This window comes from Poeciliopsis prolifica, unplaced genomic scaffold (genome assembly GCF_027474105.1).
Source record: "Poeciliopsis prolifica strain line A6 unplaced genomic scaffold, Auburn_PproV2 SCAFFOLD010, whole genome shotgun sequence".
NCBI classification, from domain to species: Eukaryota; Metazoa; Chordata; class Actinopteri; order Cyprinodontiformes; family Poeciliidae; genus Poeciliopsis; species Poeciliopsis prolifica.
In genome coordinates, this window is record NW_026562385.1 from 8596028 (window position 1) to 8620542 (window position 24515).

Sequence of the window (24515 nt, forward strand, 5' to 3'; positions counted from 1 at the left end):
TAGACAGGGATCAAACCTTGAATCTCCCACAGCAACTGATCGGGAGCTGCCTAAACACTTGCTGCCTGTTCACCCAAAGCTCACAAAGAACCTGTAGACTAGCGGCAGCAGCAATTGGTAGAACCGTGAGTGTCCTTCTTAGTCCATCACACGGAGAAGCATTGTTTTGACGAAGAGTGTCAGAAAACGCAGAAGGTTCTTAAAGAGACAGATGTCAATTTCAAGTCAGACGAGACATCACATTCTTTTCAAAAGAATTGGCGAAAAAAATATTTTTTTTAAATGTCAGTTGCAGACATTTCTTTGCTCGCTTGATCTGCCTGGAAAGTGGATGTACAATTAACTGGGATATTTTTGCAGTAACCCTGATTCTTTAGACAAAGTTACACAACCCTCGCTTCGGGAAAACGTTCTTCTTCCTCAGTGAAGAAGCTAACGGGGCTGCAAAGTCCAACTCACAGATCCTTAGTCTTGGTTGCATAATTGAATTTGCTCCACTGCTCCCAAATTGTCAGAGAGCTTCTGACGCTAAAAAAATAAAAACATGTTCTGGATTGTTCTACAGAGAGCCACTCATACGTACAAACAGATCCCGGGTCTGTCTCGCAGCAGCTTGTAGCTGAATCACTCCTCACTGTCACAGCAGGTTAGTTTACACCACGAGGCCCCCCCCGGACGATTCCAGGGGCCCATGAAGCCCCGCTGTCTGAGCTACTGATGCTGGATAATTGCATCAGGACACTACATTACCACCTACAGCTGTTCTCGCCAAATCAGCCTCCGTGAAACCTCACGGCATATATGGACGGGCATTCACACACACACACAGATCCGTAGCCGTGTCTGGAGGTAGTTTAAGCGACGCCACGAAGGGGTGACTCACCCGATAATTCTCTTGGGTGGGACTTACATGGTAGGTGTGTGTGTGTGTCTATTGATTAAATATTAATTAGACCACAAAAAACAGAAAACATAGCCATGATCAGAATATATATAAATATATGTATCACGTTTTTTCTTTCTCTTGAGTTTTACATAATGTGCTCTGCCTTTAAATGCTTAATGTGAAAAATGATTACAGTCTATAGGATTTCCATCCCCCTTTTATGTTGGCTGCTGTGAGCTGCATTTTCTTTCCTCAAAAGCTGCTTGTTATGTAAATTAAGTTAAAGTTCATTGTTATTTCAAAGCCGCTGCCACTTAGGCAGCAGTTTCAACTTTAATGCAAAAAAGAAAAAGCTTTGGAACTTATGGGAGAAGGCAGGAAGCAGCATTTGCTCGGTGTGTATGTGTGTGTGTGCGCGCGTGTGTGTGTATGCGTTTTCCATCCCTCCTTCATGTAGTCTGAGTTTTTTCTGAAGTCTACACTTGAAGTGTCTTTTTGTTAGTAAACAGAATTGCTAAAAATGTAGAAAAAAGAAAAAGGTGCAAAAATGTGTTTTTTTCTTCTTTTTTTGTTGTCAAATCAAATAATCTCAAAAAATGCTTCATTAAAAGCAAGACTATTAATATAAGCTTCACACAAATGACGAGTATAAGTAAACATCTACTTGACACCACTCACACACACACTCACTGCACACAGACAGAGGGAAACACACGATGCCAAACTGGTGGTGTGATAAAACAAGTGATCTGGTAACGCAGTCCCTGACTCACAATCATCTCTGGCGTCTCGATAGTGCGTGCGCTCTGACACGCCCACCACTAACGTTGCCAGATATTGCGCCCATGCAGGCTTGGTGGAGGGCCTGAAACCGTCTCCCACCCTGCTATTCTCCTATTAGAGCTGACAGCTGCCAAATAATGTCCCTTGGCATGACTGAGTGCCTGCAGTGCCAAGTCCTGTTTGTGCTCGTTGCAATCGCTCATCAGCTCATACGTGTGTGTGTGTGTGTGTGTGTGTGTGTGTGTGTGTGTGTGTGTGTGTGTGTGTGTATGTAGATGTGCACAACCTTGCATTGCACTCATTCCATGCATATTGCGAGAATGAACAAAAAATCATCCCCTAGGCTAAATTTATTCTTTATTGTGAATCGTTGGGAGATTTTTTAAAACTATAATTTACTAAAAAAGTAAAACTAAAGATATATGCGGCCTGTTGGAGCAGAGCTGAATAAGTCATGCACTGCAAAAACACAAAATCTTACCAAGTATTTTTGATAAAGTTTCTAGTACAAATATCTACCTTCACTTGTAACAAGGTAAAACTAGTTTACAAGTAATTTTTCAGTAAAATATATGAGCTTTTTTTAAGTAAATATAGTTCCTCAATATTGAATTTTTTTTTTTTAAAAGTACTGTCTCCATTGCCAGATTATTTCACTTGTAACATGGACAAAATGTCTTGTTATATGTAAAATGATCTGCTGATGGAACCCGAACATTTCCATTAATATCAAGGAACAGTTCATTAAGGTTGTAGTAATTTGTCACATATGTCTTTGGGTTGCCAAGTTGTGGAGTATTTAAAATGAAATATCTAAAATGATTTCATTTTGTCTTTTATATCACCTCTATCTCTGGCCTCTAAATTTTTCTACCAATGTACGTTGAAAGGACATAATTGAGAATGTACCTTTTTTTAACTTTATGATGTTTTGATGTTATTACTTTGAAATCAAAGAACAAGGAATGATGCAAAATCTAATTTTCTTTAAGTTGTTTTTATATATGCAGCATTTTTGCAATAACTGAAGGCGACATAGTTACGTAATTACACGACAAAATGGCACCATGTCCCTGGAAAACACATAATCCTCCCCTTTAAATACGTAAATCAGTGATCGATTAATATTTCCAAGTTAGTTCCAACATTTTCACGCTTCATCGCTACGTGTCGCTTTGGTTTAAAAATAAGCAGGGCTCTCGAGATGTTTTCATTGTGACTCCCTTAGCATTTGTTAACAAATGTGACTCCGGATGTGCTTGGTAATTTGGTTTCCCTCAAAGCACGGGGCTGGAAGAAATACAGCAGATCCCAAAAAAAGATATTTGCAGCCTTCATCCTGGAAGCCGCAGGAACCAGTCGCTGGCAGGATCTCAGTGCCGAGGCTGTAGTGCTGCAAAAGATGATGTCACAGAAAATACCATATGTCACAGTCTGAGTCACTGCTTGCTCTCATTATTTTGGGTTATCTTTTCCATTTTCTTTTCTGTTTTTGCTTTACACACATACACACACACGCAGATGCAGATTCACACTCCTCAAGGGATTTGTTCTCAAACATTCACTGACGTGACGCACACATAACCCACGCATGAATACACTGACGCACGCAGGCGTGCGTGTTCGCACGCGCTCGTCAGTGGGTTATCCGTTGTAGTGGCGCGATGCTTTTGACAAAGCTTCTTCAGGAGCTCGGCATGCGCAGGTCTCGGCTTTCACCCGTCCTGACGTTGGGTTTAGACGATATGAATCGGCGCCGTCAGATTTCTGATACCGCGGAAATAACTTGGACCACACGTGGGAGTTTGTGGCACGCATTTAATACGGCCTCCTGCCAATTATTTGTGGGGTTAAGGGATTATGAGTGGGTTTTTTTTTCTGTTTGTGTTGTAATATTCGAGAAGGCCTGCATGTGTCGAGAACTTCACCCGTAGAGCTGGCTGAAGAGTTTCTCCACTGCCCTTTGAGTTAAAATGCTTTGTGTACATTTGTTAAAACTGTCAACATAATGTGTCAGCATAATATGAGACAAATGATCTATGAAAAGCTCAATCTCCACCACCTCCTCTCTTGAGCTACTATCGATGTCTGAAGAAATGCACCGCTATGGACCAAAAACAACCAATCAGAGCCAGGAGGCGGGGCTTAGCGCTGACAGTCAACTCATGTACTCGCTCCACGATGTGCTAACAGTGGAGAAACAACTCATGGTCACAGGAAAACCGTTCATCCTCCCTCATAGCCGGCTACGCTAACCGACGTTAGCATTCGCAACTCGACAGCATTAAGACCCGCCTCCTGAGTCCGATTGGTTGTTTCCAGTTGGCATTGGGAGAAGATTTTCTGTCTCATGCCAGTCAGAACACAGTGACAGTTTCAACGAATGTGTTAAAACGATGTATGTATTTTATGGAAGTTTCACTCTGCAGCCTCAGAGCTGCTTTTACACAAAATTCTGCAGGACTGCTGTTTTCATTTCGCTCTGCCGGCTCCACGTCGCCACCATTCATCACTTCAACATAAAACAAAGAACCCCACGGTGCCTTTTTGTACATGCATCCCCTTGACACCACTACGGCATCCCCACTGTAAATATGTCACGCTGTGGGCCGCTCTGACGGATTGGAAGCGCTGCAGCTCGCCCCAGTGTGTGCACAGTGACAGGCTGGAACAGATGTTGTGTAGTGGGGTGTGCTTTTGTGCAGTTGGTGACCTTGCATCTCCACCTCTGGCGCTGACACATGGCAGCGGCATTGCCAGTTTGCTCAGGGTGATGAGGCACACAGCCCAGCGAGTACAGCTCGGATGGGTGGGCGGATCCGAGCGTGGCCTGCTCCCGACGCCGGACGGGCGAGCGCCGGGGATGTGGCCGGTGATTCCTCCGTCACGGGAAGCGCCACGCGCCTTTCAAGGCGACGCGGGTGGCCGGCTGGCGACATGAAGAACCCGTTCACGTGGAAATAGCAGATTAACGCGTTTGACGGCTGAACGCGGTGCGCAGATGCTTAGTTTCGCTTCGCAGCATGCATATCTTCCATGGTTCAGTTGTCATATGAGGGGCTAAGTTTGTCGTTAACAGGATTCTGGTGACACTTTATTTGAAGGGGTGTGTGTAACACTGACGTGACGCTGTCACAAATATGACTTGAAGGTGTCTTCATAAGTGTTTGACTGTTACCATAAAGAGTTTTTAAATAAATAATTAACTTTTAATGAATTAAAACTGAATTAAATAGTGTCAAACTTGCATTATTTAGCAAATAATGACAGTTTTGATGCAAAGTTGCATTAAAACCTGCATTAAAAGGACCTTAAAAGTGCAAATTTTGCATTGAAAGTGGCATTATTTACCAAATGACACTTTATGGCAACAATAACAAACATTTATCTGCATGTCTGCCTCATGCTCTCCCCTTCAAATAAAACCAGGATGCTACAGTTGCAGTGGTACTGACAGATGCTTTTACATCCTAACTTTAAACCCATCCTCAGTGTTTGGTTTGTCTGGACTCCTGCAGGAACATCCATCACTTGCAGAGGGAGCGAAGGGCATAGAGGACGGCTCCGTATCTCAAGCTGTCATTGGGTGAAAGGTCGCAGCCACTTCGACGGTCCATCATGGGGAAACAGAGGCACAAACAACGACTCAGACACCTAACAGCTAACTCAACCTGCATCAACAGAAGGAACTGAGGAACATCTTATTGTGCGAAGAAGGATTCTTCAGAAAAATCCGTTAGAAACTTCACAAGACTGTTATGCAACAAGAGTCTTCAGCCAGAGGACTCCTGAAAAGTGCAGTGTTACTGACCTCTATAGGGGAGCCATCCTGCCTACAGCCGTCAGCATCTACAACGACTCTCCGCAGAAACTTGGACAGTTTGACTTACGGCAACAATCTGATTTTATTTTGGGTTTATAAAGTCTCTTCAGTTGAATTTGACTTGGTTTATTTTGAGAGATGGAAAATCCGTCTGCCCCTCTCATTTCCCTTGCAGTTGTATTCACACGTATGTTTAATTTAGATAAAAATGCGATGTTCCCCTACCTTTAGCACAGATCCATTAGGCATTAGCGCTCCGCCTGAGGACTGACGCTGTGCGACTTTTAGACAAGCTCATCAGACAGTGAAAATCTCACGCTGGCCTTCGTCCGTTTGTATTTTTCATGCCGTCTCTCATTAAATGCAAAAATTGAATGCAACTATTAAAAGTGTTTGGCTCACTCGCCGTCACAAAACAAGTCGAAGCTTTATTTGACGCAGCCTAATTAATTTGATGCAACACAAAAGTACAGACAGGCAGTCGACCTGCGTTGAACACGCGCTCACAGATTCCTCCTTCACTCTGCATTCAGCTCAGACTTTTACAGCCTGCATAAACATCACAGCTTCTCACAACATGTCATTTATCACAGGAGTTACACACAAACCCACACACACCCCCACACACACACACCCACACACACACACAGCCCACCACAGTACAGTCAATGCAAGGACACTCTGACAGCGCGCTGTAATACGCTAATGGATACAAACCTCCCACTGCCAGCTCTTGTTCTTCATTTGTCATAAAGTCAGAAACAGAATTACACATGCTCAGGCATTTGAGTGCAAAATATTTTTGAAGTTTTCTTTTAAAGGAAGCGCGTGAGAAGCAGCTGGACGGGTCGGGGGCTGTCAATCCGTCCCGAATCCGATCGACTTTCGCCTGCCTGTCGTTCATGTGTCGTTTTAATGGAAAAGTTATTTTTCTTTAATCTTCCATTATCACTCCTTCTGTTAAAATGACCTCAAGAAGAACCTGAAGTAAGTTTCCTTAAATATTCTGGTGAGTCCTTCAGACTGCGGTGCTTCAATCAACTCAGACACGGCTCGCTTTTCTGGAAATGTAGCTTGAAAGTTAGTATTCACAAAATAATCTCCCACAAGGTTTAGGGAGATTTCTGTCATACCTGAATTTATTTTTTATTTATAAAAAACAACAAAAAAAACAACCTTACAACTCTCCTACCTGGATCAGCGGCTGCCAAACGTTGCAGCTTTTGACTCCCAACATAATGAGGTGAAAGGGGTCGTGACCTTAACTCCTGATTGAGCACACGCGCATTTCTACCGAGTCAGGTAAAAGAGTCAATATGATCAGCGTCAGAGAGTATGTCAGCCAATAAATTGCTGATGAGTAATTGTATCCATATCTCACAACGCATGGCTCACTTTGTAAAAGTCTCGTTCTTTTACGTGCCGTTGCATTTTGACAGCTGCACTGGTCAGTTTGTGTTGACCAATGAGCCGAAGATATGCGTGAAGAATCTGAGTCCATGGCTGTGACCCGTACAGTCTGGGTCGGGGGTTGAGTTAAACCTTCCTCGTTGTATTATTCGTCATTGACGACAGGATGGAGCAGCAGACGAATCGGGAGTTTGAGGTTTAGTCTGCAGACTTCCTCCTCCGCTCCTTTGTCCCGAAGAAAGAGCCGAGCTGAATGGCAAAGCTCTCGGGTTACCGGAACGGCGACGTTTCGACCCGAATGTTGGGTTGTCGGGTCGGATCGTGACAAAAGAAAAAGCAAATTCACTTGTTGATATGTAGGATAGAAAAGCAGCAAGTTGGCGTCTGATGGTTATCATGGAGACTCAGGAACCATAAGTGTGCTTTGAAATATAATCAATGAAATATTAATCAACATTCTGAAGTGTTTTCTACAACTTTGTGTTTTCAGGATGTAAATAAATTTGAACATTTAAAATACTTTACGACTAACTAATAACTCACTAAATTCAAGACTTTTCATGGTCTAAAATTGGGATTTTCTCATTTCAGACTTTCTAAAGGTAATGAATGGACTGTAATGGCTTCATGTTGTAACAGTGTGGTGTTCATCTTGATATCCATATCATATCAAGACAAACAACATATTCATATATTCATATTCCGATCAAACATTCATAATCTCCTTTGCAAGGAGGACCGGCTCCCATTAGGGCGTCAGATGGAAACCTGGATAAAAGCTGCAGCTTGATGGGTTTGAGGAGGCCGGCGATCCTGAGGATATTATAAACATTTCACTGTGGAGAGATTTGATGTCACCTCCTTTTCGATTTATTTGATTTCAGCCTCGCTTTAGCTCATCGCTCCGTGTTGTTGTCCTCTCTCTTTAACTCGAGAGGCAACAATTTGGTTTGACAGAAGCACTTTCGTCCGATATTAAAGTGCACTTTTCACTAATAGACCAGGAAAAAACAAACGATGTTTGTTTGTGGGGAGGCGTTTTGCATTTTTGCACTTATAATTCTGGATAACTTCTCTTCCTTTCTCCATCAGTAGTATGTTTTTCATCGGTTAAAAAATATATATGTACACTTCCTCCCATTGTGCACTCTTTTACCGCTCTGCCAAAGCTGAATAAATCCCAGAAAAGTCTGCGGTTGTGAAATGAATTTTAAAAGGCCCCGCTTTTCTCTCCCTGTCGCCGCTGAAACCTTCCCGACTTGAGAATGTCCTAAAGTGAGACGTTTCGATTGGAAGGAGAAGCTGCGGCGAGATTCCCACGGAGGAAAACCAGCTGGAAAAGGGCGAGAGACTTTAAAAAGATGGGAGTCGAGACGTTTGTAGATTAATGGTGCAACGGTATGAAAAATGAACTCGCCCAGTTCTCTCTTTTGATAAAATGCCAATTAACCATTCTCTTTCAGCAGCTAATCCAGCTTCTCGCCATTCCCAGGCTTTTTTCCTCCTCTTTGCTGTTAAAATGCTTTTTCTCTCTCGCTCTCCGTCAGGCCTCCTTGTTTTCCTCTCTCCTCTGCGTGTTTCTCTTTTTAATGGCTCTCTAACTCTGGCAGCTATTACCCCATCCCTCTATTTCTCACACTGACTTTTTTGTTCATCCCTCGTTTCTCATCTCCCTTACCCTCTTTCCCATCTTTTTCGTTTCCTCCGACTCCCCTTATCTCCACAGCCTCCTGCCTCCCTCCGTCCCTCTCATCCTCTCTGTTATGTGTGCTGTTTAGCTGCGCTTAGCTTCACCTGTCAGCTCGGATCAGGGCTGTGGAGCAGCAACATGACAAACTGCCCTCTGATTCACTCACACAGTCACACACACTTGTAGCGTCCCTGCAACCATCTCCTTTATTTTCTTCATTTACGTAACTCTTTGATTTCTCACTGCGGTGTGTTGGTAAGTGTTAAAGTGATGTGGCACTGTAGTCCAGCGTACAGTGAGCGCAACGTCCTGCCATGTTCCAGCGTGTTTTAAGTCCATTTTGAAGGCTCAACGTTTTTTTTGGTGTTTTGTTTTTTTGTTTCCACTTCTGTAAAAAAAAAAAAAAACTGCCTGCGTCGAGAAGACTTTCAGCTATTTGAATTAAAATGAAAATTGTAATTAATTAATAATAAATTTTAAAAATTCTTGAATAATTTTTTTAAAAAGACAGAAATGGTTATCAGGAGGAATAGTGCTGACTGTAGTTGTTTTAAAACCGTTTCTGTGCGTCCTCGTTCCACTCCGCCCGTTTAAAACGCGACACGACCTGAAAGCAGAGAGGGCGCTGCACACGTGTACTGCTGGTGGCAGTATGCACCTTGACACAGAAAAGAAGAAGAAGAAGCAGCAGCAGAGAGAACTTGTTAATAGACATAGCTAATAGTTGGAGATTAAGAGCGCTCATTCAGCAACAGTGACGAGGGGGCGATAAAAGGGGGTCCAAACCGAAGCTTTATGGGCGTTTTTCACCAGGAACAAGGTGCTTAACGCACTATACTGAACTTTATCACTCACCTGAAGTGACACTGGGCCAAACGTGGAGTAAAAATAGGCGAAAACCTAGCTGTAAAATTTATCCAGCCCCAAATGCCTCAAGATGAATCCATCTGACAAGCAGGGCCGGACTTAGGAGGGTGTGGGCCCCTGGGCTTGAACCAAGGTGTGCACCCTACTTATAAATATATATATATAAATATATAACAGCTCTTTTTTTCTGAAAGACTAGCTGACTCAGCACATTCAGACAAAGGGGATTTTCAGGCGTTAGCTTGACTCCTCTCTGTTGACATGCTCTGTGGTTGGTTAACACGGCTCATAGTGAGCTGTCATTGCAATTAAAAGGATTACCAAGTGGATAAAAATTAACGCTCATCTGCTTCATGAAACAGTTTGGCATATTTTGGGGTTGATTAATGTTACGCTGCACTGTGATCGCATCTCTTTGCTGTTGGGCCTCGTCACAGCAAGGTGACAGAGAAAATAAATAAATAAAAAAACAAACAGAAAAGATCGTCTGTACAGATCGTCAGATTTTATGATATTTCTTGGATTTACGCTTTCATTAGTCAACAACTGGTCTAAAAAGGAACAACAAACCCAGAAAAACAGAACCTTTAAACTATCTGACATGATCTTGTAGATGTAAAAAACAAAAAGAGCAAGAAAAAAATATATTAGCTGCTCAAATGACTTGATCATTAACAGGAATTATTGTTTTTGGTGCAAACATTCACTAAACCACATACAACCAGATAGCAAAAGCTTGGTTAAAAAAAGGGGCAGAGGGTTGACAGTACAATTTACATTTACAAGCATTTAGAAGAACGTATTAAGATCTTACCAACATTTCCTGAATGTACAAAACAGGCACTGAACTGTTTCTGATGCAGTAGCAGATAACAACAAACAAACACGAGCGGGGAACTTTAAGAAGAAAGAAGGCGAGACGATGAGAATAGAACTTGCTGGGCTCTATATTCCACCGAACAAAAGCGCACCATCGCGGTGCGGAAGAAAATCCCATTTTTCTGTCATTCTGATGCTCAACAGCGTGTTGCGGCGTAGCGTTCAGAGTGTGGTGCAACCTGCTGGCTGCTCAGCCCCTTTTTTTGTTTCAACCGAGCTCTTAGATGTTTTGGAAGACTGACAACGGGGGGTAGGGGGAACGCTAAAAAAGAAAAAAAGCGTCTTTCACTGCCAGAGATGGGAGAAAAACAGTGTTGAGCTGAAGACAAGTTCAAGCTGGGAAAACACAGGCAGTAAGGTTAAAGATGGATGGTTTTGTGTGCCGAAAGATGGCAGGAAAGGTGTCTTCATATTTCACTGGATTGTTCATGAACACAAGATATTGATCCAAAGGTTTTGGTCCCAATCAAACGTCTTCCACAACTAGGAAAAGTTTTAAAAATGCACTGAAAATGTTTGCATGGATGTGCCTCTTTGCACAGCCGCCAACAGAATTCGGTCCTCCGGCCATCATCATGATTAAAACCTTGAATATAGGTAAAGTTTGGAGGCTGTTGCTCAATTGCGTCAATTGCTCTAGGGCTATTTGTAATTTAGAAACAAGATTAAAGAGAAATAGACTCCGGTTGCTTTAACAGAAACACAATTAAATATAAAAACCCCCAACCCATTTGTATCAGTTGTATTTATTAAATTTAATATTTTTTAAATGAAATATAAATAACAGTAGAAAGCGGAGAATCATTCAATGTCAAGCTAAGTCGTAAAAAACAAAAGAACAGTTCTGCCGTCATTTTAAAGATGTAAAGAAATGTTTCTAGAGGTCATCAAAGGTCAATCGCCCCCACCCCCACATTCTTCAAATGAGACAAAATGGGTGTCAATTAACTCGACTACGTTTGTGCCGGTTTTTGCAAACGTTCCAAACGTTCGATACCAATTTTGTCTGACTTTATAAAAGTTGACCTTTAACCTTTCATTGATATCTTCAAAGCCAAAGCAGCACAAACAAAAAATTTTGCTGTCCAAATGTTTGACACCAATTTTGTGTGATTTCAAGAATGTGGGGGGGCAAACGTCACATCGACACTCAGCAGCTCAGCTTGACGTCACGGCAAATGAACGTCGTTTACATGCAGTACCTCGGCGACCACCAGGGGGCGCCCACGCAGGATTTGTGACTGGAGGTGAGTGAATGAAGATACTGTTGTAGAATCGCAGCTGCTAAAGGAAAAGTTTGATTCATGGCAGTTGGAGCTGAAATCTAAACCTGTAACGTAAACAACAGCCTAAAATGTGAGAAGCTGGTTTTCCGTACCAGTTGTCATAAGTTGGGGTTTGAAGTGGTGAAGGACGCATGTATGGAGGAGAACGATGGCTTCATCTTTTGGTGGCAAATCAACAGAGCACAAGAAATCCAGGCAGCACATGTTAGCAAAAGCAAAGCTCTGATACTGGTAGCATCTGGTGAGGAGTCACAAAACCACGACACAACAGTTTGACAAGGATCTGACAGAGAACAAGAGACACAGGTGTGCATAAATACATCCGGGGAACCGAGGGACAGCTGGGGACAATCCAGGACGACTCAATTAACTGAAAATGACACTGAAACCTGAATGAACAAAACCTTAGACCAGTCAGCTGTACAGAAAGCCAACGATAACATAATCCAATCACATAACAGAGCTCTAAATTGCTATTTACAAATGTGAAAATTGTTATGTAACTGGAGATGCAATCAATCTACCTGTATCTTAGAGAAATGAAGGTAAAAAGTTACTTTTTTAATTTACTTCTTTGTTCATTTTTTGAAATTACAAAACAAAATCGCCAGAAGTTGATTGGCCTTCCGCTGAGCTGCGGTGCAGGTTAACCAATCGGATGTCGGGGTGTGTTAAATAAGACACGGCAGAAACATAGAATTATGTATTTTATCAAGAAAAAAACTTTTTAAATGTTTTGTTACATTTAATCCAACCAATAGAGTCACCAATCAAATTACCTAATGAGTTCAAACCTTTAAAATATATTGAAAAAATATTTATTTCATATGTAGCTACAGAGCGCCAATTTAATTCAAGTGATCAAACATAATTTATTAATGACTACCCCCCTTTTTAATATAGAAAGAACATTAATCTGTTCTGACGAGGACAATCAAGGTGACGACCACTTCCTGTTTCAATGTGTCTGCGCCTCAGTGAAACAAAGGCAGGTGAACAAAGACATGGACGTGGAAAAACACACATAACCAACATCTGGATTAGTGACGGAACATTGTTCACGCCTGTAGCGTCAGATGAGCGATTACTTTCAGTAATATATTGTTCATGTACAAGCTTCGATAAGCAAACAGCCTTTCTGCTCACCAGTTGTTCTTGAGGAGCTGAACACAACATAACCGCTGCACAATCATCTCTCGTCTTTTACTGCCGTCACTCCCGTCCGTCTGTTCTGTGTTTTCGGGTGTTATCAGTTCATATAGCGGAAGCGGCATTTAAGCGTCTGTTTCGCTCTTCGACACAACTTGCCTTGGAGCGCGCAGGGCCAAGCGTGCGTCTGTGAGCTTGAGAGGTGGCGCCGCCGACAGTCGTCGGGGGTGATCGGTTCGATCGACCTGACACGTCGGGATCAAGTGGAAGGAGCGTCGACGTTCGAGGCAAACCACAACTTTGGAGACTCTGGACGTCATCGTCCGCTCCGGCGTTTTGAAATATTACGTCTCACCAACTTTAGGTGAAATGGCAGAGGCGGCGGACATGTTGAAGAGTTTATGAGGGCTACGCCAGAGGAGGAAACGGACGGTGGCATCACAGGAAGGAAGGAGCGTGAAGCAGGGATGGAGGTGATGAATTGAAAATGAGATGACTGGAGAGAGGGAGGACTGGATGGATAAGGCGTATTGCATTTTGACCATCTCAGCTGCCATGTAGAAATGAGAAATCTCACTTCTCCTGTCATTTACAATTGGCTCCGCGTTACTTCACCGCCTCCCTCGGGGAATGTTATATTGTTTTCACTCCAGCTCAAGGGCATGCCGTCAAAGTCTTTTCCCCTCTCATCCTTCTTATGCTTACTCCATCATCAACTTTCCTTTGTTTCCTTCCTCCCTTCCCTCCATCATTCTCTCTTCCTTTCTTTCCTCGCAGTGGCTGGCTTCCTCTTGGCAGGCATTCGTGTTGCGTCACCCTGACATTGAAATGTTGATACAGCATCAGTATAATTGGAACGATATCGATTGGGTGACAGCTGCCAAATATGACTGTGCGTATGTGCATTTTGGCGTGTCTGCAGCAAAATTCACACTAATGGAGGCTTTGACTGGTTCTGACGCAAACGCCGTATTTCTCAGATCCCGTCGCCGTTCGCCAGGCTGTACAACAACAACAGGTCCCTCGTTGGATCATCACCCTCTCTGTGTTTGTGAGATGCATGTGAATCTGTTTGGCCACAAATGTAAGAGTAAGAAGTCTTCATTTGCCTTATGCTGGCGCTTCTTAGATTCAGCTCTCAGTTATTGTTGAATACGGCACGTCCGTATTCAGGTTATGATTTATAGGAGTTTGAAGTCTGAAACGCCGGAGGTGAAAAGCGATGTTTGGGCAGCCAGAGTTTAGCAGATGAGAAAATGATACAGTTGCGATGTCGATGATGTAAGGCCGGCGCTTTCCGCTGCCGCGTTACGTAACCAGCATGCAGAGGAAGCCGTCATGGTCTGAGAGTTTAGTCGAGCTTTGAATTTTGGTTCTTTCCAAACTCCCTCTGTCCGCAGAGAGTACCCTAAACCTAGAAGTCTATCAGTCTGGGGTTAGGGTGTATCTCCTGGTGGACGTTCAGGAGCTGTCTGTAGGTCCTGGTTTGTTTTGAAAACCTGAGCTACCGTGAACATGAGAAGGTTTTAAAATTGACCAAGAGTTTTTCTTACACCTCAACACAACTGGTACAACAATCTCAACACATGGCCGATACCTCCGCAACATATTTGATCAAATAAAAGTTTCCTTTGACAAATAAATGACAATTTGACGTGTCTTTCAAATCCCGAAGCAGAATAAGGGTGATCTGAAACTGAATGACAATGAATGTATTTCACAGAAATGCCTTGTTTTATTGTTCCTTTGGGGCCAAAAACTCGCCGTCTAGAATAGTGAAAACATGCAGTGACATAACAGGACGTAAACAATCTGAACTCTTTAGCAGTGAAATGTAAAGTAACTGGACTGCATGTTGGATTCTAAGTGCTTCTCAATATTGTTTTTTTTTGTATTGCTTTGTGTACTAAAACTGCACTCTTGTTTGTCTTTTTTCCCCTCGTCTTATTTGTGTATTGTTTACTTGCTGCAAAACCAGCTGCCTTTTAGGAGCAGCTAAAAAAAAGTCCAGTCCTGTTTTCACTTCAAGTTACTGATCAAAGCATTTTTGAAGGATTGTGGAACAATTCATCCGATATCTGATCGAGCTCTTTCCTTGTTTTGATACAGATGATTACAAATGATATAATTCTCTTACGCATTCTATAATTGATTACACGAATGCGAAATTAATTGATTTGATTGAAAAAAGAAATATAGACTGAGGCAAGCGGTTGTTTCTAACGCTGCACTCAGCAGGTTCAGCTTTTTTCTCTCCAGGTCACTTCAACGATAAGCTCCTTTTTTCACATTGCTGCCAAAAAATAAAAAATAAAAGTAAAAGAGAGATTAATATTTAATCATTCTAATTCTCATCTTATTTGCAGAGGAAGTTTTTTTTTTTTGTTACAAAAGAACATTCTGTTTTGCTTAAAGTACTGAATGGCTCTCCATGCTTCCTTAATGCGCCGTGTTTTTCCTCTACCTGACTCCGAACTGTTATGAGAAAAAGATGAATCGTCGTACTTTCCAAGTAAAGGAAAAGGAATTATTTAAATACCGGCCCTGAACTTAGAGGGCTGTCACAAAAACTTTTAAGTGTTTTTATTGTGCTTAATTGCTTTGGGCTAATAAATAACAAGGTCAGCGGGGCTTCCTTTGATTCAAGGCTTCGTCGTTCAGAAGGTTTTTTATTAATAAAGTGCAGCAAGATAAGAAATCGGGCTGCATGGAAGAACAGAGGAGAAATCCAAGTGGGGAAAAGGAATGAGATCAACACAACGGGAGGCCAACGGGGAGTGCAACGAGCGCAGGCGTGGGAATATGAAAAGCAAACCGAACACGAACAAGACGACGGGTGGAAGATGAAAGCGAAAACCAAACTAAAGCGAATTCCTCTCCTCTGCACCATCGTCCCGTTTGTCTTGGTTTCCCCTCGTCTCTGCTCATCTGGCTCCTCTTTGTCTCGTCTCTCTTCGGAGACAACAACGCCGGAGCTGAAACGCGTCGGCTCGGGAGTGGTTATTAGTGTCCGCGTCAGTCGAGAGGAGCAAATATGATCCGGGCCGAAGTTGGAATGTCCTCGTTTGGAAATAGCAGCTGGGAGGTGATTACCACGAAGCTTTGTCTCACACAGGAGACGCAGCAGATGCAGATTTACACACACACACACACACACACACACACACACACACACACACACACAAATACAATAAAGAATAAAACATCTTGGAACTGATACAAAATCGATCAAAATCCCAGTCGGGGGCTGCAGGGAGATGAGAACAGACCAGAACTGAAGGCAGTACTCATGACTTAATGATCTAACGTCATCCAAAGATAACCTCTCAAATCTGCTGAAAGACTAAATAACCATATAAACTACAGGGTAACTTGCAAATCCTCTGTTTTGACAATGCTTTATTTGAGAGAGTGCAAAATAGACATATCTGGTCATTTTTATTACTTTTCTAAAATAATAATAATAATCCATTTTAAAACTCAATTTAATATTCCATTTGTCCACTTTTCAAACTTCCAAAAATACATATATACTTTATTTTGGTTGTATTTTGGTTTTCTACATTTGGTTCATTAACGTTGAAAACGAGGCTTTACACGGATTAAGTACAGAAAATATAGAATGAAAACAGACAGACAGATAGACCGATAGACAGACAGATAGATGTAATGCTCGCTATTGTGCGCTCCGGCCAACAGCTATGAAAGCCCTTGATTTCCTGTCAGAAAGACTTGGAACAAGCATCAGTCTGCGCTGGGACGAGACCATTAGCAGGATCAGTGGAGTGAAAATGGAGCCCGCGTTTTGGACGACATGTTCTCAGAGTTTATGTTCACCTAAACAGCCAAAGATACCGACCCCTCTGAGAGCCTCTGAAACTCGCCTGGTCAATAAAGTGAGCGCACGCTCAAAACAAGTTAGCAGAGTACATTGAGCATAATAAATGTCTCTTTGTTTCAGGAATGCCTCCCTCGGAGGCAGACATGACGAGTTTACTCTCAGCAGCTCAGAATTAAACCCACTATTATGGAGCAATAGCACTTTATTCAACTGTGTGACGTCAATAATCTGAGAGCATAACAGGAAGTGTAGCGGGGTTGTTTTTTCTTTTCTTTTTTCTGATAACGATCTTATAGTGTTTTTAGCTAGCAAAGGGTGATGAGAGAAAAGGCCGTAAGTTGGGTTGTAAGAGGATGAAGATGAAGGACATGTGCAGTGCTTACAGAGGAGAAATAATACAGAATAGTACAGTGAGCAATAATCATGGTACAATGGTGTTGAAATAATATTTTAAATTAGCACAATACTGCACAGGATAGTTTTGATACATATGAAATATACCATAGAAAGTTAAAGTACACTCTACATTCACATAAATTTAGATAAAGATCCAAACTAAAACAACTGCTGAATCTCTGAACTTATATAAATTCTTAGGGAGGATTCTACAGAAAAGACAGGCCTAGAATCTCTTTAGACAGAGAGTCTGTCTGCCAGGCAATTAACAAATTCCTTAGCATGGTTCAAAAGTTCACTAGGATCTTAAAACTTTTTATAAATAATTTTATCTATATTAGAATTAAATATATTTCTTTAAGCATGTTTTAATTAGTTACTTATTAGATCCAAACTCATAGTCATTATTTAGCATTACATTGTGTGCAAGCTTGGTTAAAAATACAAACTACTTTCTTGTGGAAACATTTTGAGGCACAGATAGCGCTGCAGCTGCAATCATATATCAAACTGGACAGCGGCTGATACGAGAAGGGTTTGCCGTATATCTGCTTTTGGGGCTCTTTAGTAGGAGGTAATAAAATTAACATTAAGACAGCCCACACAAAGGAAAAGAACACACCTCCTAATACATACATTTAAATGAGGAGAATATGCAGTCTATAAAAATGGTTTGTTTCACAGCAGAAGTTGGAATCTCTTTGTGCTGAGTGAGAGTTTCCCGGAGGATGCATCTTCTGTTATTCTTTTGTCTTTTTTTACTCAGTTCTTTGTCTCTGTTTTGTAATGTCTTGGACTTTTGCTCTAGGTGAGATGCTTATTGTAAAGTTCTTCTTGGATTGAATTTCTCTGGATAAAACTCTGAATATCTGAAGTCTGACGTCGTATGATTGCTCTTTTCTCTCTGCACACTTACACAGACACAGGAATTCGGGACAAAGAATTAATTAAAGAGCTAAATCAAGTTATTCCTCTTTTTAATTCTTAACAATGGCATATTTTACACAGCACATTATATGTTATATGTTTCAGGAGGAAGTTTCTTTTTGCAAAGCAACAAAGATGTTTGTCATACAAGGATTGGACAAGTTTTAAGATTTAGATTTAGTGTCATATAAATTATTGACATTGCTCTCTTGAATGTTCATTGTATTCTTCTCTCCCTAAAGCAGATTTCCTTATTTGTGTTATTGCTATATGAATTTATTCAATGTATTTTTAATAAAACCTGTTGCCCTTTTCCGCACAGCTCAACTCTTTCAATGTCCTCAATACTTCCAGCATTCCTGTAAAAAGTTGTGTTGTGTTTTATTTTTTATATATATATATATAAGTCTGGCTGCTTATTGTGGATTTGTTCAGCTTGATTTTTGCCATGTTTAATTCATGAGACCCTGTTAGGAGTGGACAGAAAGGCCCTGCCAAGAAATGAAAAGGGAAATAATTGGCAATCTGAAATGGTTGTTCTGAATGTGGAGAAGGAAAGAGGGGGCAGCTGTAGCTCATTTGGTGGTGTATTCATCCTGCAATCAGAAGGTTGTGAGTTTGAATCCAGCCGCCCGCATTGGGCGCCCCATGTTTTCTGCAGATCAGTGTGCAAATACATAAATGCCCTCTAAGAAAGAATTCTTAGTGGTCAATCTCTAAATTCTGCCCAACCCAGATGAAGACAAAAAGAAAAAAAAAATCAATGTCTTTAAGGCTAATGAATAATAACCGGGTACAAATGAACGCCTTAAAGGTTCTGAGCTCAAGCTGTCTCTTCTGACTCGAATACTGTCATAAAAATAAAAAAAGCCTGTTTGACCAGTTCAACTTGCACTAAGAAAAAAAAGAAGGTATTAAACATATTTTTCATTAACGCCATATTTCAGTTTTGTTGTTGGTCTGATGTAATATTATCTTAAATGTCATGTTTTCATTAGCCGTTTGCTGAAAGTTGTCATAATTGACAAAAATAAAGGCTTGAAAACATCAGGCCGTGTGCGGTTATTGATCTCTGCGACGTGTCTAACTGTGCATTCGTTTACTGAAATTAATGACCTTTTAAATAATTTTTGAGATGATAGAATATGACTGCAAATGCAACACTAACAAAAATTTGATGCGAGACAAATATAACAGGAATGACTAAATTATAACTTTATTCATTCTCCCTGGATTGGAGTTACAATCACAACATATGAATAAAAAAGTCTGGAATCAGATTTTGAGGATGTTCCAACGCTTCACAGAAAGTTAACACTGGAAGCAGTTTTAAGTGGTTCACTTTGTCATTGCTATGCTAATTCAAGTATGTAGTAAAAGTTCATTCAGAGGCTTGATATCCAGCTAATAAACAATAAACACATTTTCAGCTTAGTCTTCCGCGTTTGAAGAACTTTTAACTCTTTTTAAGGAGTTTTGGGCATTGCAGTATTTCATCTGATGCAGATTATGTTTGGTAGCTAATGTTTTTCATGCATGTTGGTATATTTACAAAAACACATTTTGTATTCTATGCACACAATGTGGTTGTTATAAATAAAAACAAAGACTTGCCACATCTAAGGAATATATACTAAAATTTTGAGTCAGCACAGAACTGACATATTTTACGTTTTTTTTTCTTCATGTCTAAAACTTGGGGATGAAAGTTTAATGGTCTATGTAGTCTTTGAGCGCCCCCAAGAGGTCATAAAACAATTCCCCTATTTCCTGGCTTGCCCTGATAAGGTCAGCTTCACCAGTGTAGACAAAGTGTCTGCGTAGCATGGCATGAGATTAACATTATGCCTTTACTTTTAGTAGTCTTAAACATTGACAAGAAGCAAGAAATATTTCATTGAATTTTTAGGCATGCTACAAAAAAAACCTGATTTAATCCAGATTTATCTGGAGCTTAAGTTATGTGTGGTAAAGTTTATGTATAAAAATCCAGTGCTAGAGCATTATTCACTTTAATCAACTCATATTTTGTCTCTATCGAAACATTAGGCAGATATGCAACAGTGTATGGATGGCATGATAGTGAGAAGGTTGTGTAGTCGGAAAGAATTACACACACGAAAATACTTTTTTAAATGCAAGTGGACTTTCAGTAAAAATTCTGAAAACCTTAAAAAAAGATAACATCTATTTATCATAATGCATCTTGAATTTTTTACTCCTGCCATAAGTGACAGTGAGGTTGTTGTCGTCAAGTGTCACGGCAGAGCATGTAACCTCCATCCACCCACAAATACGTAACAATAAAACAAATCTCACTCCGTAATGCTAACTCCGCCAGGCCCCGTTCAAAGTGCATCACGAGAAAGTCGAGCTCTCTGCGCCTGTTATCTCTCTGCTCCAAACGGCTGTCACAGATGATGATGAAAAGTACCTCTGCATCTGAACAATAAAGCAAGTAGAAAGCGCCGCTGATGAAACACAATGCACTAAAGGAATAAAACGGTTGACGAAAACGGTTGTTTAGGTCCCAGGTGGGACATTTAATCGCGTGTGCCCTTGAACGCGTCGCTCCTTAGTGAAATTATTTATGATAAGTGGTATTTGGCTTGTAAAGTGAACGCGCGCTGCTGAAGATGCTGTCTGAAGGTGTGTATGTGTGTAGGTGTGTGTCGAAGCACATTTCAATTTATTACATTCATTTAGAGCTTAAGTGGTTACCTAATCTGCCAAAATAAAATAAATTAAAAAAAACAGATCCCTTTGCTCTACCTAAGATGGTTGCCTTGAAAGAAAACGCCAGATAAATGAAACTTCTACTCCGGTTTTTATCAGTATTCTGACTTTGAACGTGAATGTGTCTCTAAAACACTTCATGCCTAAAAACTGTGACTTAGTTGTGTTAAATTTACATACTGTATATGTTATTTGCACTTATTGTAAGAAGATAAAAGCCTCACACAGTCGGTCTAAGTTTTACTTGTAACAATAATGCTGGTGTCCAAATAGAAGGTCAAACTAACCTTAGAAATCTACATAACTGATAGCACATTATGTAGTCCTAAAAGATGAACTCCTTCCAATATTACACAGAGTGGATGTGTATGTGTGAGAAGTTTGTAATATCGATTGAATACATCAGATATCATTCAATTAGCTCACACACAAAAGAAAAAAAGGTTTTGGTGGGCTAATTATTAAAGGGAAAGCCATAGGAAATGGGACGACTGTAGTTGACTTGTAACATGAGTAAATGCTGGCTTTACGCTGACAGCAGTGCAAGCTATCAACACCCTGGATAAACCACATTTTCTGCCCCTAGAAACGGTGGAGTTCGACTTGCGGTTCAAGGTTATTTGTTTTGGCTGTGACGTGAACCAACGGGCAGCCTGCTTTTCCTTGTGCTGTTTCTTCCCCTTAAGCCAAGATTGCGTTAAAGAGCCTGTTTCATAATCCTGTCGCCAAAAATTCCCAGAGAGTGGCTACACATCTGCTCGGCGTCGTTTTATCAACAACACAATCTGGATTTTGTAATTCCACCCTGAAGAAGCTGTGTGCCTGTAGTGGGCCCGGTGGCACATAATCACTCTGTATGTCGTAGTTGCCCCAGTGCAGCGCCACAAAAGGCTCTTAACTCGGTCAGAAAAGAAATTCTGACTCCCCGCAAATGCCTGTTTGTGATTTTATATTACCACTATTATAATTTGGAGATAGTCAAGGTTCTACTTTTTTTCTCTCTCTTGAAGCCTCGGCAATATTCCTGTACATAAATAAATGGGCGCAAAACTGTTAATTCAGTGAGAAGATGCGTTATATTTTTGTTGCTGAAATGGTTATTATTCTATCACATGCCTAGAGCTTGAACGAGAAAGAAAAGCAAAGCAGTAAACAAAAGAAAGAATGCTTCACTGAAGTGTTAAGTGTGCATAATGTGCATGCTTAGGTGAGCAGCTAAACATTCATTGGTGCTGCCACCTTTTTCTGCTTTGGGGTTAGACGTGCATACAGGGACACACATTTCAGCCTAAACTCACCAATCTTATGATCCTGACAGAAGTCAAAACATTTGGACGTATTCTACAGCTAAGGAAAATAAATGGCACTGCGTGAATGGCTAGTGTGCGAATCCCAGTCAAGTAGCATTGTCCCAGAGTTCTTCAACTTCCTAAGCTGCATTTTCTTTCGATTGTCAGTAAATATGTTATTGATAATCCACTTATTTGCTGACAAATAAGTCCCTGACACATTCACGGAGAGTTGGTGGCACTGAAGAATTGGCATGGCATGATCCATCTAATGATTCTTATGTAATAAACCGTCTGATTTCGGCAACTGCCTGCAAGACATTAGAATCCAGATGTCTTTATTTATGTCCTCCGGATCTCAGTCCTGTTAGCTCGTTTTTGTCAAGTTGCACGCTGCTTTTATTTGGGGAAAACTCGCCCTGCGACAATAGAAACACTGACGCACTTCACTGAACTTGAATTACATTAAGGAAAAAAATTGCCAGGAAGTGAATAAATAATGATCACCCTGTTTGTAGCACACCTGTTCCATTGCCACCCCAAGGGCTACAAAGACAAGTGGATTACTAGCCACGTGTTTGGAGGCAGTCTCTTGGTTTTAAGGCATAATTTTCACCATTCTCAAGGCACGCAAAGGCAGACTTTGTTAGGGAAAGAGTAAAATGCCACCCATGAGTCCCCCTCAGTGGAAAATTAACTGAATGACACATGTTTACTAAAACCGTCAACTATCTTGGGTGACTTTCTCCTTTTGTCCTTCTGTCACTTTTTTACGCTCCAATAGAGCCTCCACATCGTTTAAGTGGTTAGCACTCGTGTCACCAACACACATTTTGGCAGATATAAAATAAACAGCTGTGGTTGTCTACTGGGTTGTAAAATGAGCTTGTCTCATGTGTCACTTCCTTTCAGCCCTCTGTTCTCTGCATTACTCTATCTAATAATGTGTTTATTTTTACTCATCTCTCCCTTCTTGTGCCTATTAGCCCCTCAGTGACCTTTGTCCCGTTTTAGAGTGAAAATATTAAGTTAAAAATAGCAGCGTATTCGCTACAGTTTAGCCTATGTCACTTCAAACCTGTATTTACACAATAATGACCAAAAGGCATATTGTGTGGAAGAAAGATACCCAAAAGGGGTAAATTTATTTAAGTTATTGTTTGAGATATATGTTAATTTTGGTTTGTATTTATAAGACATACACCAAAGTGATATCCCGACATGGGACTTATTTTCAGAAAATAAAGTACCTTTTTTATAGTCCCTCTGCTGGACTACGTCTAAATAAAATCCATTGCAAAAGTCACACCAAGTGATTCAAAGAAGAAGCCAAGAGGTAGGAGAATCTGTCAACAATTATTTGTTGGACACTCCCTTTATGAAGAGCAAGAATGACAAAGGATGGGCATGAGTTGCACCAGTAACATGGCAGTGCAGGAAGAAAACCAGTGAGAGGCTGCAAATGTGCAGAATGCAAACGAGAGTCAGTTGGTTAGAGGTCTATCTCAGTGTACAGCCAGAGCTACAACAGCAACAAAAAAGGATTAGATAGGAGCACATTCCTTTGCTCGGGAGGTGCAGTTAAAGTTTTTATTCAGCAGAGAGACTTGAAGATTGATGTCCACATAGTCTCTGTCCAGTCGGTATGAACTTGCGAACATTTTTCAAAGAATTTACTGACGTTTCAGTCTCTAGATGTGCAAATGCTGGTGCAGCCATAACCCAAAAGATTGGCAGACATGGTTGCAGCAAAACTCGCATGGACGTATACTTTTTCTTCATTTTACTTATGCACAACGTTGAGTTGATCTATCATATTAAATCCAAACACCTTACATTTCACATGGTAGATGCAATGTGAAAAATGTCATGGGTAGGAACACATTCGTGCTCTCTTTCACCTATGGGATAGTTTCACCAAAGTATAAATAAATAAATGAGGCATTGAAATAATGCCAAGAGAGGACAGTTTTCATAATGTTGATGGTAGTTTTGACCGTGTAAAAAGTCCATGTCCTTCTAGCTGGCTTGGTCAGATGACCGGTCACACCCAGTCACACCTGGCGTGCCTTACTTTTCCTCTCCTTTTTCCGTTTTCTGTTTTCCTCTTTCTGGCTTTTGTCTTGCTCTCACACAAACAAACACACTCTCTCCTGCTCTCTGTACTAGCCACTGGCTGCTTTCCAGTCAGATCAGCTCAATATTCCACCCTTCCCAAAAACCACCCCCACTTTGCTCATTGCTCTCTGGAGCCCACGCGTTGCCACAGTCATAGTTGTGTCACAGCAATCAATCAGCCGTCAATGTGGAACTGCACCACCGGTACAGACGAATCGCAGCAAGCCTCGTGCCGCAATTCCCGACGCGCCTCCCCTCACCATTAGTTCGCTTCTGTGCTGAAATCATCGTTTTGCCGAACCGAATTGAATGTCTCCCAGTCTCTCTGTGTGCTTCTGCGACTGTATCCGGTTGCTATACCTATCGTCTGGAGGAATTTACCGGTCTCAGTCTTAAAACTTTGTGCTTGATGGTATCGTATTAAAGGTCTGACAA

At 41.2% G+C, this 24515-nt stretch overlaps 1 protein-coding gene across 4 annotated transcripts in view; it reads right to left on the minus strand.

Moving 5' to 3' along the window:
- Nucleotides 1-24515, minus strand: part of LOC129363100 (protein shisa-8) — a 281634-nt gene that overhangs the window by 252348 nt on the left and 4771 nt on the right. The gene's annotated exons all lie outside the window — the stretch shown is intronic.